We start from the raw sequence: 12,622 nt of genomic DNA on the forward strand, positions 1-12,622 counted from the left end.
GATGTTCCCTTTTGACATAGGCCAACCATAGCAACCCTATATAAAACACTACAGTTGATATAGACTAGTGGTAATTTACTTGTTCTACTGCCTAGTGGTAATCTACTTGCTTTTAAACCACAACAAATATACCTCATCTCACAGTAACTTGCTCACATGCTTATACTTTAAGGGGTTAAAAAAAGCTTTTCTGCAGTAAAGCACGTTTTAATATTGTAAAGATGTTAGAGAAATAAGGGTGTGGCAAGAACCCAGGAAAAAGAAAATTGGTTTATGAGCCTGTTATCTAAACCAAACACTTCCTGGTCATAATGAAGTCTGAGGTAGAAGAAAAATCCAGAACTCTACTTCCAATCAGTTTCCCCATTTCACTCTATTCTCATACTATGGCTAAACTCCATCAAAATCTCAGTTTACTCAAAAAATGTGATTCTTCACAGAGAAAATTTATTACTCTAAAAATGTATTGTATTGTCCAGGTACAGGCTCAAGTGAGTTTATTTGATAAGCTGAGTTGTTACATATTTTAATCTGGGGGGGAGGGGGGGAGTAGAAAAGGTATTACACTAAGAACTGCCACAATATGCTGTCTCTAATGTTTCTCTGTGGAAATACAAAAGATGAAGATTACTTAGGTTTTCACAAATAGCATACATGTGTTAAAACAAATATAGGAAGCCTACAACAAGCCCTACCAACTGACAAATAAACAAAATGCCCAGCGAAACCATGTAGTCTTTGGATCCTAAGTGAAACCAGAAAACCTGCTGAATTTGAAAAAAGCACACAAAAGCCAAAATCCTGCTTTTCATGCCTTTACCTTCTGTACTAGGTCAAGTTGAACCACACTTTACTTCTTCATAGTGCAGGACAAGCCACGCTCTTTCACTTTACAGTGTTGGACACTTATGCCAACTACCCAACTAAAGCATTCTCCCTTCTACTTTGAAACACCTGAAACGGCCAAAACCCCACCAAAACTGAAGGATGTTACTTTTTTCTTCTACTCTAGGCCAAAGGCCCTCTATTTTCCATTATGTCTTCTTACTAGTGAGGTAAGCAACCTTCACAGTCCAGAACAAGGACTCCACAACTCAGGACAGTGCCCTAATCACAAGGCTAACAGCAAGCCTTGGCTGAAGCAAGGACACAGTCCAGTTCTCCAGTGAAACTTCCTCACTTTGCAGAAATAATGCAAGTTTCAGTAAGAAACAGCAAAATGAAAGATCACAAGAGCATGCAAACACACACAAGCATAAGCAAGAAGGAACTTGATGTTACAGCGCAACAACACGGTCACTCTCCCTGACATGAATCAAATTCTAGGCCTTACTCTCAAATTTTGTATTCAAAAGCCACTGTGTAAAGTGCCTAAAGAGCACTGTGCCCAAGGCTGAAAAGATCAAGGACACATACAGACACTGAGGCACCCTAGAAGATACGAAAAGTTTGAGTTTCATCAATTCAATGCCCTCAAACCATCTGTGCTGGTTTTGGATGGACTAGAGTTAATTTTCTTTATAGCAGCTAGTATGGCGCTATGTTTTGGATTTGTGCTGGAAACAGCATTGATAATACAGGGATGTTTTAGTCACTGCTGAGCAGTGCTTACACAGAGTCAAGGCCTTTTCTGCTTCTCAGACCACCCCACCAGCAAGGAGGCTGGGGGTACACAAGAAGCTGGGAGGGGACACAGCCGGGACAGCTGACCCCAACTGACCAAAGGGATATTCCATACCACATGACATCATGCTCAGCATATAAAGCTGGGATTTATAGGAAGGGGGGGAATGTTCGGAGCGATGGCATTTGTCTTCCCAAGTAACTGTTACGCATGATGAAGCCCTGCTTTCCTGGAGATGGCTGAACACCTGCCTGCCACTGGGAAGGAGTGAATGAATTCCTTGTTTTGCTTTGCTTGTGTGTGCGGCTTTTGCTTTACCTATTAAACTGTCTTTATCTCAACCCCCGAGTTTTCTCAGTCTTACTCTTCTGATTCTCTCCCCCATCCCCCCGGGGGGGAGTGAGCAGGCAGCTGTGTGGTGCTTAGTTGCCGGCCGGGGTTAAACCACAACACCATCTAATATAGAATAGGATCTGTTTGTGGAATAGGGCCACACCATCAAGGCCTTAGCTGTCAGCTTGACATCCTTAAGTTTTATCAACAGCCCTACATTATCAAAACTAACCATTTGCATGCAAATAACTATTCCTCACTGCCATCATTGTGATTAACTCAGACTTTACCTTGACAATAAGCAAAAGCCAGCTCCAAAATATAGCTGCAGTTTTGACAAATGTAACAAACATTAACTGTCATCTGTAAACAAACTCTGTGGTTAAAATGATACTGGCAACTTGAAACAATTTCTCACCATACTAAATCAGTTTTTTACTCTACTTTTGACTTCACCGGACAATCTTACTGCTAGAATCATTACAGAATTTCCACCTTTTCCCCTTTACTTGTAAATACATAAGTGGTAGCTTTCAATCTCAGATGTACAAGACAGTAAACCTCAGAGTCTTATATTTGGAAAAGAAAAAGACATCTTGCAGCCTAAAAACATAAACGAACATGTTTCTTCAAAATCCTTCATATGCACTGTCTCAGCCAAGTTACTGTTTCTGTGGAATACAATTTCAAAGTGCTTCAGTTTCCAAGTACCAGAGGCCTCATACTGACCTCTCTGGGGGCTTTTTAATCTTCTGTGGTACAGAGCAATGCTATACTCTATCCTAACCTATTACAAGAAGTCAGCTGTAAAGTGTCAGCTTGACTGTTACCATACTGCTCATCTGTTTGCATGAAACTGTACTTACATAAACTGTTTTGTAATCACGCGTATAATAACATGTAACTAATGTCAACAGCAGCACAACCACACAGTCTCAAGGAACAAAGTGTCCTTGCAACTACACGCAATACAAAAGAGAAATCCACAGCACCTGTTTTCTACTTGACCTGTAGCGCACGCATTTCAGTAGTGCGCTGAGATTTTGTTACTTACTGCCACACAATTCCTCATGTGAAAAAAGCCACCCAGCCAGCTGCGTACAGCACTGTCCCCTCAAGAGGAAGATGGTAGAGTGCAGGGCCGCGGGCCATGCACACCAGACCGAGACACGTGTGTTCCCCACAGGTGCTACCCGCGTCTATTTTCGCTCCCTCCAAACTCCGGCGCTGACCTTTCGCACAGATGCGGCCGCAGCCCGCGCCCCGCAACCGCCAGGGACGCCAGAGCGGAGCCCCGCGGCAGCGCCGAGGGACCGGCCCCGCCGCCACCGGGCCCCCCATCGGCCGCGGGGCGGGGAAGTCACAGCCGCCCCGCCGCGCTCCTCCTCCCCACCAGCCTGGCCGCCGCCCCGCGGCGAACCAACCCCGAGCGGACGCGGGCGGGGGGCACTGCCGCCCCCCTCCCGCGCTGAGATGGGGGCCACCGCCGTTCCTCGGCGCCCCGGCCCGGCCCCACACGGGCGGGGAGGCGTGGCACAGCCGCCCCTCGGAGCCCCCAGCTCCCGCTCCGAGTTGGGGGGGCGGGGGGGGGGGGAGAGGTGTGTCTGTGCCTCCCACCCCCGACGCCCCCTCCCGGTCCGAGATGGGCGGGGGGCGTGCCACACTCACCCCCAGAGCCCCCCACCCCGCGGCCCGGTCCGAGGAGGGGCTCAAAGCCGGCGCTCCCCTCCCCCGCTACGGTTTGAGATGGGGGGACGTGTCACAGCCGCCCCCTCCCCGGTTTGAAGGGAGCCCCACCCGCTCCCTCCCCAGAGGGCCCGGGGGGAGCAGCGGGCCGGACCCCCGCGGCGGCGCCCGCCCCACCGGCAACCCCGTCCCATCTCCCCGGCAACGGGAGAGTCCCGGCGCGCGGGGGTTATGTAACCTCGGCCCAGCGGGCGGCGGAGGAGGGGGGAAGAGCCCCTCTGCCCCCACGGTTGCCGCTCGCCACCCCCTCCCGCCACCGCCAGAGCGCCCGCGGGCCCCCCAGCCCCGTCCGGTCGCGGGAAGACCACCCGACGGAGCCCGACTCACCGCACACACCCCGTCCACCCAGCCCGGCGCAGCCCGGCACCGACTTCATACAGGCAGAAACGTGACTGAGCCCGGAGAGCCCGCCCCGCCCGCACGGCCATTGGCCTCGGGCGCGTGACGCCAGCGGGGGACGGGGGCGGGGGCGGGGCCCGCGCCTCCCCCATTGGCGGCGCCGGACGCCGCTCATTTTACATAAGCCTCACGTGTGGCACCATGTTTCCACCGGCAGCCACGATCGCCTCCGAGTCTGCCCCGCCAGGCCGCCCCGCCCCTCCCTTCCCCTCCCCCTTCCTCCCCTCCCCCGCCGCAGACGCGTCCCCGCGCCGCCGCCGGAGCACTCACCGCCCGCGCCGGGCGCCGTGCTGCCACCCGCCGCTGCCGGCCGCTCCGCTCCCCTCCGCCCGCGCTACCCCTCCGCCGCCGGACCGAAGGGCCGAGGAGGGCAGAGGTTACATCACGCCTGAGGGAAGCGGCTCCGCCCCGCCCCCTCGGAGCCGCCCGTGACGTCAGCGCGCGCCCGCCCGCTGGGTCGGCTCGCGGGAGACCGTTGGCGGCCGGGCCGCGCGCTCGCTACCTGAGGCGGGCCGCGGCGCGCGCTCAGCCGCGCTGAGGGGAGAAGCGAAAGGGCGGGGCGCGTTGCGCGGGAGCGCCGCGCGCAGACCCCACGCAGCGCCCGGCCGCCCCCTCGGCGGCGGAAGGGTGGGCCAGGGGCGCGCGGGCCGGCCGCCGAGCGCCATCCCAGGGGGCCGGGAAGCGCTCCCGCCCTGCCGGCGGGAAAAGGCCGCTCTGGAAGAGGCTCCTGAGCGCCGCCGCCCCTAACGGCCTGGCAGGACCCCGAGCTGAGGGGAGAGGGAAACCGGCCCAGCCGGGAGAGCCCCGCACTCCCGGTGAGAGGAGATTGACGCGCTGTTCGCCGTGTGGCGGCAGCAGCTGGAGCCTTCGGAAATTACCCTGCCGGGGCCAGCCAATGGCCTCCCGGGGGCCCGGTTGGCTTACATAAGGGAGAAGCGCCCGTATCCCGTTTCCTGGTGTTGCCACCCGTGCTGGGTGCACGCCCTGAAGTTTCGAAACTGACCCCGTGTCGTGTTCAGGAGTTGCCGGGTCACAAACCAAAGTGCAGGACAGGCGAGCGTAGAGCTTTGCCTTTCTCCGGCACCATCCAGTTAGCATCAGTTTGAGTAACTACCAAAATGGTTAAACTAAGAGTTTCCGAGGCATTAAAGGTATGTACTGTTCTCTTGTGGAGAACTAGTTCCTGATACGCTAATTACCATATGATTACTTTCCATTCCAAATGTAAAAGAAAATTTTTCATAGTTATTTTAAAAAATTAGGTTTTTTTGCCTTCTATTCAGGCAAAACATTCAGCTAGTATTGACATTTCCCATCTTACAGTAAAAAAACAAAAAACCATTTCTTGTGATATTGGTCACACAGGTTTTTGCGCAGGCCCCTGCGCCATCCTAAATTGCGGTGAGAGAGAACCTGAGATTTGAGTTGCTACAGTTTAGCAGTGAGATTACCCACTGTTAAATAGTTCAGCATGTTGATTAGGCACTAGTGGCACTGTGGTTATAGTCTCCACATCTTCCAAGGCTGAGCAGAGTAATCGGTACCTGAGAAATCAATGATAACTTACCCATATTCTGAACTTCCTTTATCATCATAGTCGTACATGGCTATGAAAAGAAGGAACAGAGGACATGCCAAAGCTCTGTCAGTCTTGATGTGAATACACCAGTCTGGTGTAACAGCATTTTTACACTCGCTGCATACACACAATTGCTCCACAGGATGTAATGCAGTAGAGAGCCATCAGGGCTTCCACTGTTTATCTGCAAAATGAGGTTAATGCTGCTTCCCTCCCTCACTGTGGTGTTAGGGATAAGTCCATTAGGTACATAGATATTTAAGCTATGACTGTTACAGAAACAGCCTGTGAGTAAAGTACTGTGGAGTATTTAACTCCTGGAGAGGAGAAGGGGTGGGCAGCGGAAGCATTAGGACCAGATTCTGCAACTGGATTTGTTGCGATGCACAAGTCAGCTTATCAGGATCCCATTCTTAGTTTGCACTCCTCTGAGGAGTCTATTTTAAAGACTAATCCTAATTAGATATTCTCTGTGTAGTTTGGTCAACTTGCTGTTAGGACTTCACATTCAAAATTTCATCATCTTTTCTGTTTAAGTTCTCTGCTTTAGGGTTGGTTGGGTTGGAGGGATGTAGAATGACATTTTTGGTTTCCATGGAATGTTGTTTTTCATGTTATGTGGCAAAAATACTCATCTCTGGCTGTGTGCTAAGGGCTATACCTCTTACCACAGATTCGAAGTAAGTCACTCCAACCGAGGCAAAACTTTGAGGTTGCCCCCCGCCCCATCAGAGCGCAAGCATGAGGAGCTGGAGGCAAACTATGGCACTGCGCTAGAGCTGAATGAGTTTCCAGAATAAACAGGAGACACATTCATCACTGTAGTGGATCATGCCAGTTCTAGCAGGCAAACAGTAATCACCACCACCAGAAAAAGCCAGTTCCTTTTCCATCCTAGTAACTACCAGAGGTGTTACTTCAGTTCTGCTTATTTTAAAGGGATACTAAACAGTTATTTTGGTCAAGCTTACAGGAATAATTTTTAAGTTCTGTTCTTATCACTTTTTAGTGTTTGTAGCTTTATTTAATTTACCAAAAACCAGGGAAAACAGTGTTACTCAAAATGTGATTGTGCATCTTAAACCAGTTCAGTCCAAATTTTTCTATTGTGCCAATTTTTCTGAAAGTTGCAATCATATATAGATACAAGTTATTCCAGGCAACACCAGTATGAAATAACAAGAAGGCAGGCACACGGCTTCTAGAGGAGTGAATATTACTACTGACGCAATAGCTCATCTGCTAAGGAACAAAGAAAAAGAAAATGGTTGCAAAATGCTACAGGACAAAATTGTTTGTTTTGATTTTAAGGTCACTCTACCTAGCAAGTAGCTATAGCATAAGGGTTTTAATAGCAGCATGAGTAAAATATGTTTGTGTCTGCGTAAACAAAAAATTTTAAAGAACACAAAGATTGTAACAAAAACATTAAAATGGTTGTGTTTTATTTTCCCAGCTTTGTTTATTTTTTCTTATTTGGTTGTAACTCTTGGAGCATGGTGAGAACAAATCACAAAACAATATACATCTGTTTCACCATATAACACACCACATCTCACACTAACATTCATCCAAAGAGGCTTTTGGTTTGTGAGGTGAGGCACTGTCCTGCTTTAAATTCTACCCGGCTCCCCCATTTGGTTTCGCAAGGCAAATATCGGTCTGTATGAAGCACCATGGAAGATAGCAGGCCTTCTTAAGTAGGGTCCATTCATAAGCAGGCAGGTTTGGGCCTTGCCATTTTCTTTTAACTGCACAACTAGTATTAGTCAAACTGCACTGCTAATATGTAGTTTCCACATGCTATAGCATCTCTTCGTTGCCTAGCTTTTCTTCCAGCATAGTATCTTTCTGAAATCACAAAAGATGAATTGGTAGAACTAGGCCTTTTCTGTTTTGTTTTTTTTTCTTATTTTTACTGCAAGGATTTTATGTGGAGAAAAAGTCCTTTAGAAAAGCCTTTTTTATGAAACTCCCCTGCTTCTCTTACTTTCCAATATTATCAGAACTTTACACACACACAAAATGCTGAACCTTTTCCCAGCATACTTAAAAAAATAGAATTTTTGCTTAACAAAAGTATTTCAACCAGTTCTGATAAGCAGCAACATATTGATAGTATCAACATTTGAGGAGGAGGGAGAATCAAGTCTTTCAATGTGAAGGAAAAAAAAAAGAGAATTTGAGAATTCCTGAAAAACTACCTGATGATTGCTTGCTTGGGTTTGCTTACTGTTAAAGAAATAGGGCTCGTCTTCTTCAAGTAACTACGCTTCCCTATCCACTTGTTCACTTGCAGAAGTTACCTGTTTTAAGTTATACCACAGCACTGATTGAACTGTATATTGTTAAAAAAAAAAAAAATCAATATTTTGCAGCTGGAGCCCACATCTAATTCTTCATTTCCTAATTACTCATCATTTACAGTGACGCTGACAGTCATTGATTCTTGCAAAGATCCGGAAAGGCTTTTTTACTAATGAGCAAAAGGCATCACTGTTACTGTCTGTATAGACAAAGGATGAGGAAAGGAAAAAAACCCACTTTCCTCATTACAGTGAATATATGGACAGGTTTTTCTAAAAGCATTACAAAGTGTAGGAACAAACTGTAACAAGCAGAAAGATAGCAATATCCATACAGTCTTGAAAACTCTTTGATTAAAATGTAAAGAAATGTAACAAACATGATAAACTCCAACTCAAGCAGCAAGTTCCTGGTAAGTGCTGCAGCTCAGAAGTCCTTTGCAAGGGTGTATAGCTGTCCCCAGCCAGAAAACCTTTCCTGAAGAGTTCTGGGGAATGTAGTTTTTCATTCTGTCCCCATTCTTACTGTTTTCTAGTTATTTTTATTAAATTCAGTTTCTGTTGGCAACTTCAGTGTAATTTTAAGTTCCAAATATCTTGAAAAGTGACACACAAAGGAGCCCTGAATTGTTCTGTTTTAAAATGACTAGAAGGATACAAGTGGAAGGGGTGTATCTTGTCACTGTAACTACAGGTGCTGATCCCCAACTCCGTTAACATGATTTCAGAAGCAAAATACAGCTCTGAGCACTCTGGGTCTGGGATCCTGCTGTTTAGTGGGTATTAGCAACTCATTTTCTGCAGTCAGCCTCACAGAAGGCTGCAGAGAGCCTGAAACTGAATCCACAGTGCTGAAAAAGGGTTTTAAACTTCCTCTATAACTTTGAGAGTGCTAGTTTGTGATTTCACAGTCTACCTAAGGTGATCAAAGACCTTACACGTCCACCAAAAGGAACAGTCCTACCACCTCCACCGAGTTAAAAATTAGAGATTATGCAACTGTACTGTCAACCAGATTAGGAAACTGATTTGACTGAAAACATCCCGTGAAAGAAGTTTTTGGTTGGATCACATCACAGCTGCAGGAGCACAAAAGCCAAACCAAAACAGGATGGAAGAACACATTTTGGGTTGGAGCAGAGTGTCCAAGACCTATTGTACATGGAATTACAGAGTTAGGCACTTAAAATGAAATTTGCCTGTCATTAGACTGGCATAAGAGAGCTAGTAAGAAATGCCAAACAGAAAAGTGCATCCTCATTCCTGCCTACTGTGTTGGATTTACACACCCTCTTCTGCCCTGAAAGAAAGTGACTACATCAGGTTGTGGTTCACCATTCAAAACCATCCAGACTTAGATGCCAAAGACAGCTTTCACAAGGTTTCTGAGCTGATCTAACGTTTTGCTTTCATCAAGGGGGGGCAGTGCTGCTCTTCACCCCATCCCTGCTACCCCTACCACCTTGCTACCATGCACTTCTCATGGTTATGTGGTCTTGACCCTTCCTTTTGCCCACTCTGCTACTTACTTGGCCTCTCAGTGAGCCAGTTCAATTTGTTAATCTATCAGAAAGCTTTCTGAGTTATTTTCCTGCCTGTTAAGCAACTGAATCTGATCCCTTGGTGAGAAAGTACACTTCTGAGTCCATGCATGGCATGGACAGGGCACAGGAAAGCTCTTTTAAAGGCAACGAGACATCAGAATAACATTTCCACAGCTTTTGATACCTGAGGCATGCTACTTTCTGGATTAAACTTGGCCATACATAGCAGATGTCCTTGTGACACCTGGATTCCTCAACACACACCTAAGCAGCCAGGCCTGTGACCCGGTGCTGGGCCTGTAACACAGTGTATCCCAACCCTTGACTCCCCGCAACCACTGATTCCTATACATGCTCTTGGTATTGGATTAAATTGGTTTAAACTCTGGGTTTACTGTCCTCCATTGCATTTATGATCTCCTTTCGGACTCAGTTCAGTAGAGTGAAGTGTTACCAGTCTCTTACAAAAATGGAGTGAGAGACACACCTTCCTTTAAAGATAGAATAAGGACAGAGAGACAAGATCTGGGTACTGGCTTCCCCACCAGTGAGCATTTATGAAATTTTTATTAGTCATTACACAAAATGTTGGACTAGGTCCTGGCATGGGATTGGAGCTGGACTCTTGTTCCCAGGTAAACTCCCAATCATTGTGCCAGAGAGTCATGCTGCTGCTCTTAGCTGCTAGGAATCTAGAGGCACCCTTCTTCCTTAATTTGTTCTCATTTTTAAGAAACAGATTATAACATTAACAGATTATAACAGAAACATTTGTAAGAAATTGGATGCTAAGTAGCAGACTAGCTAGAATCTGTTCCAGCACACCTACAGCTCTCCTCATCACAGTCATAGGCATAACTGAAGCCAGACAATCAGGCATTCCTTCTACTAAGAATACTAATTATAGATCAGTGATTTATAGTTGGTGAGGAAGGAAGAGCCAAATTTTAAATGAGAAAGAGCCTCTTTCTGTATAATTCTGAAGAGTGTCTCTTAATTAAAACACTTCATTTTCAGATTGAGTTTCCCATTACTGTTCTGCCTCAATTAGTTCACACATGAGCTGTTTTCAACTGAACGTTGCTGCTACTGAATTCAGTGGAAGCTTGGTTTTGTTTTCAGGAGAAGGTGTATACTGACTGGCTGTGTTTGCTTCAGGAAGAGAATCTACCCTGAAGAGAAGCCTGACATACCTGGCCACACTACTGGAAAACAAAGTAGGGATTTTAATAAGCCTTTCAGGTGCTGCAGAAGTCCCCTGTAGACTAAGTCAATTCGAGATACTTCAGTAAATAAAGTTTCACAGATTGTGTCCATAAATAAATTAGAAATTTCTGATAAGCAATCAGAAATTCTTTTCTTTTAATTTTCATAAATTAAAAGAAAAAGAGAAAGGACAGCTCACTTTGCACCCTGTCATTGACCCACAGCACCAAGGAGTGAAGGACTGATACAAATTCTACTAGGATAACTCCCTTTTATTTAAATAGATTTGGGAACTTGCTCTAAAGAAGACAGTAACTGAAACAAAGAGGGCAGAATTCTTTCCCATCTTTGTGGATTATCTGGTGTTTAATTGGTATGAGCTTAACTACAGCCCTTTCCTCAGTACAACTCTAGGGAGACCTTCCTCATCTACCTGGTTACCCAGGTATATAGTTTCTTAGAAATTATGTAGCTGAAGTATCCTTGGGACTTCTTCCTATCTGTCACATTTGTACACACCGGCCAATAAATTTAAAATTATCAGGTGAATGGGGAGAGGCGAGCAAGCAGACAGAATCAAAGTGATCACATGAGCCTTATTTACATAGAAAAACACTCAAATATAGTACTCATTGTCATAATGAGACACATCCTATCCACTTGTAACATGTAATACTCCGTTAGCGGTAGGAGAACTTTGGAATTCAATGCTTCTGTTGTGTAACTACACAATAAAAGAAATTAAACAAGCAGTTTAATTCAGTCAAAAGGAGAAAAAAAACCCTTACATTCCTTAAAGGAGAAAGGTTAAAGGGCATAAAGGGGAAGCAGGAATTAGTAATCCTAAGTAATATTAGCTAATTGTCATTAGCTAATGAGTAATAGCTCATTAGAGGAAAGGCTGCTGTCATCTTAAAGCACTGTGCTACAGGAAAACTAAGGATATATATTTGAGAAAAAAGGGGTAGTTAGAGCAAAACAAAAAGATTGAAAGAAATCTTACCTTGCCAAAAAGCAGAGCCATGAGATATGCCTCCTGTAGGCAATTATAAAAACGCTGTAGGGCTCATGGTTTCCTTGGTGTCTGTGTAGAAAACTGGGTAAGCATCAGGATTTATTTTTTTCTAGTAGGTCTGAAAAACATATCCAGCTGCCTTTCAGACCTTTTATCAATCTGGGTAATTTACAATTATTATTTTGTGTCCCCAGCCCTTCTCTTTCACAGTGCATTACTAACCAGCTATTGTTAATAATGCTGGTAGCTTTTGCTGGCTTCATTTAACACTGAAGAAAGCAGCGCTTAGTTAGGGAGGCTGATTCCTCTCATGCAGTAATAGCGTTCTTGTTCTTTTTAAAATGAATACAGTGCAGGGAAAACAGTGACTTGGGGAAGCCTTAGAGTACATCTGCATGGTAGGGTCAGCCTATGAAGGCATATTCAAGCCAGCTTTAAAATAGTGGAAACTCACTGGGTAGGTACAGAGCTCCATGTGGATGCAAAGCCCACCCAAGGAGCTCTGTCAGTGCTGAGGCATTTAGCCCATTCTGCTAGAGCATTCCTCCAGCTGGTTTACACAAAGCAGGTTTGGGCAGGCTGGTCTCTACTGCACTCCTTGCAGCTGGTCTCCTCCTGAGTGGTGATGCCTGACAAGTTTGCTGAAGTATTTCCTTATGTGTTCTCCTGCTCATGTGACTACTAGAAAGAGGATAATTTCCCTCTGTAGAAAAACTTTATACCTTTACTTTGTTAGTTTACATATGGTCCTATCTGGGGTTCACTAGCAAGAGTTACCTAGCTCATGTTAAGAGTGATGAAAGCAACATGTGTTTTGACTAAACTTAATGGCTTGTATTTAAACATTAGGCTCATCTACTTCAGTTGTTA

General features: G+C 46.0%; 1 protein-coding gene across 14 annotated transcripts in view; it reads right to left on the bottom strand.

Moving 5' to 3' along the window:
* PER2 (period circadian regulator 2) overlaps positions 1-4,503 on the bottom strand; it is a 52,444-nt gene extending 47,941 nt beyond the window's left edge. For 9 of the 14 annotated variants that reach the window (XM_072866683.1, XM_072866674.1, XM_072866677.1 and 6 more), the window contains exon 1: positions 4,031-4,109. The gene's annotated coding sequence lies outside the window, so the exon portion shown is untranslated. Of the gene's footprint in view, positions 1-4,030; positions 4,110-4,372 lie in introns of those variants that run through there. The other 5 variants (XM_072866684.1, XM_072866675.1, XM_072866679.1 and 2 more) reach the window with 2 other exon arrangements.
* Between the last annotated feature and the right edge of the window lie 8,119 nt (positions 4,504-12,622).

This window comes from Ciconia boyciana, chromosome 7 (assembly GCF_034638445.1).
Source record: "Ciconia boyciana chromosome 7, ASM3463844v1, whole genome shotgun sequence".
Taxonomy (NCBI): domain Eukaryota; kingdom Metazoa; phylum Chordata; class Aves; order Ciconiiformes; family Ciconiidae; genus Ciconia; species Ciconia boyciana.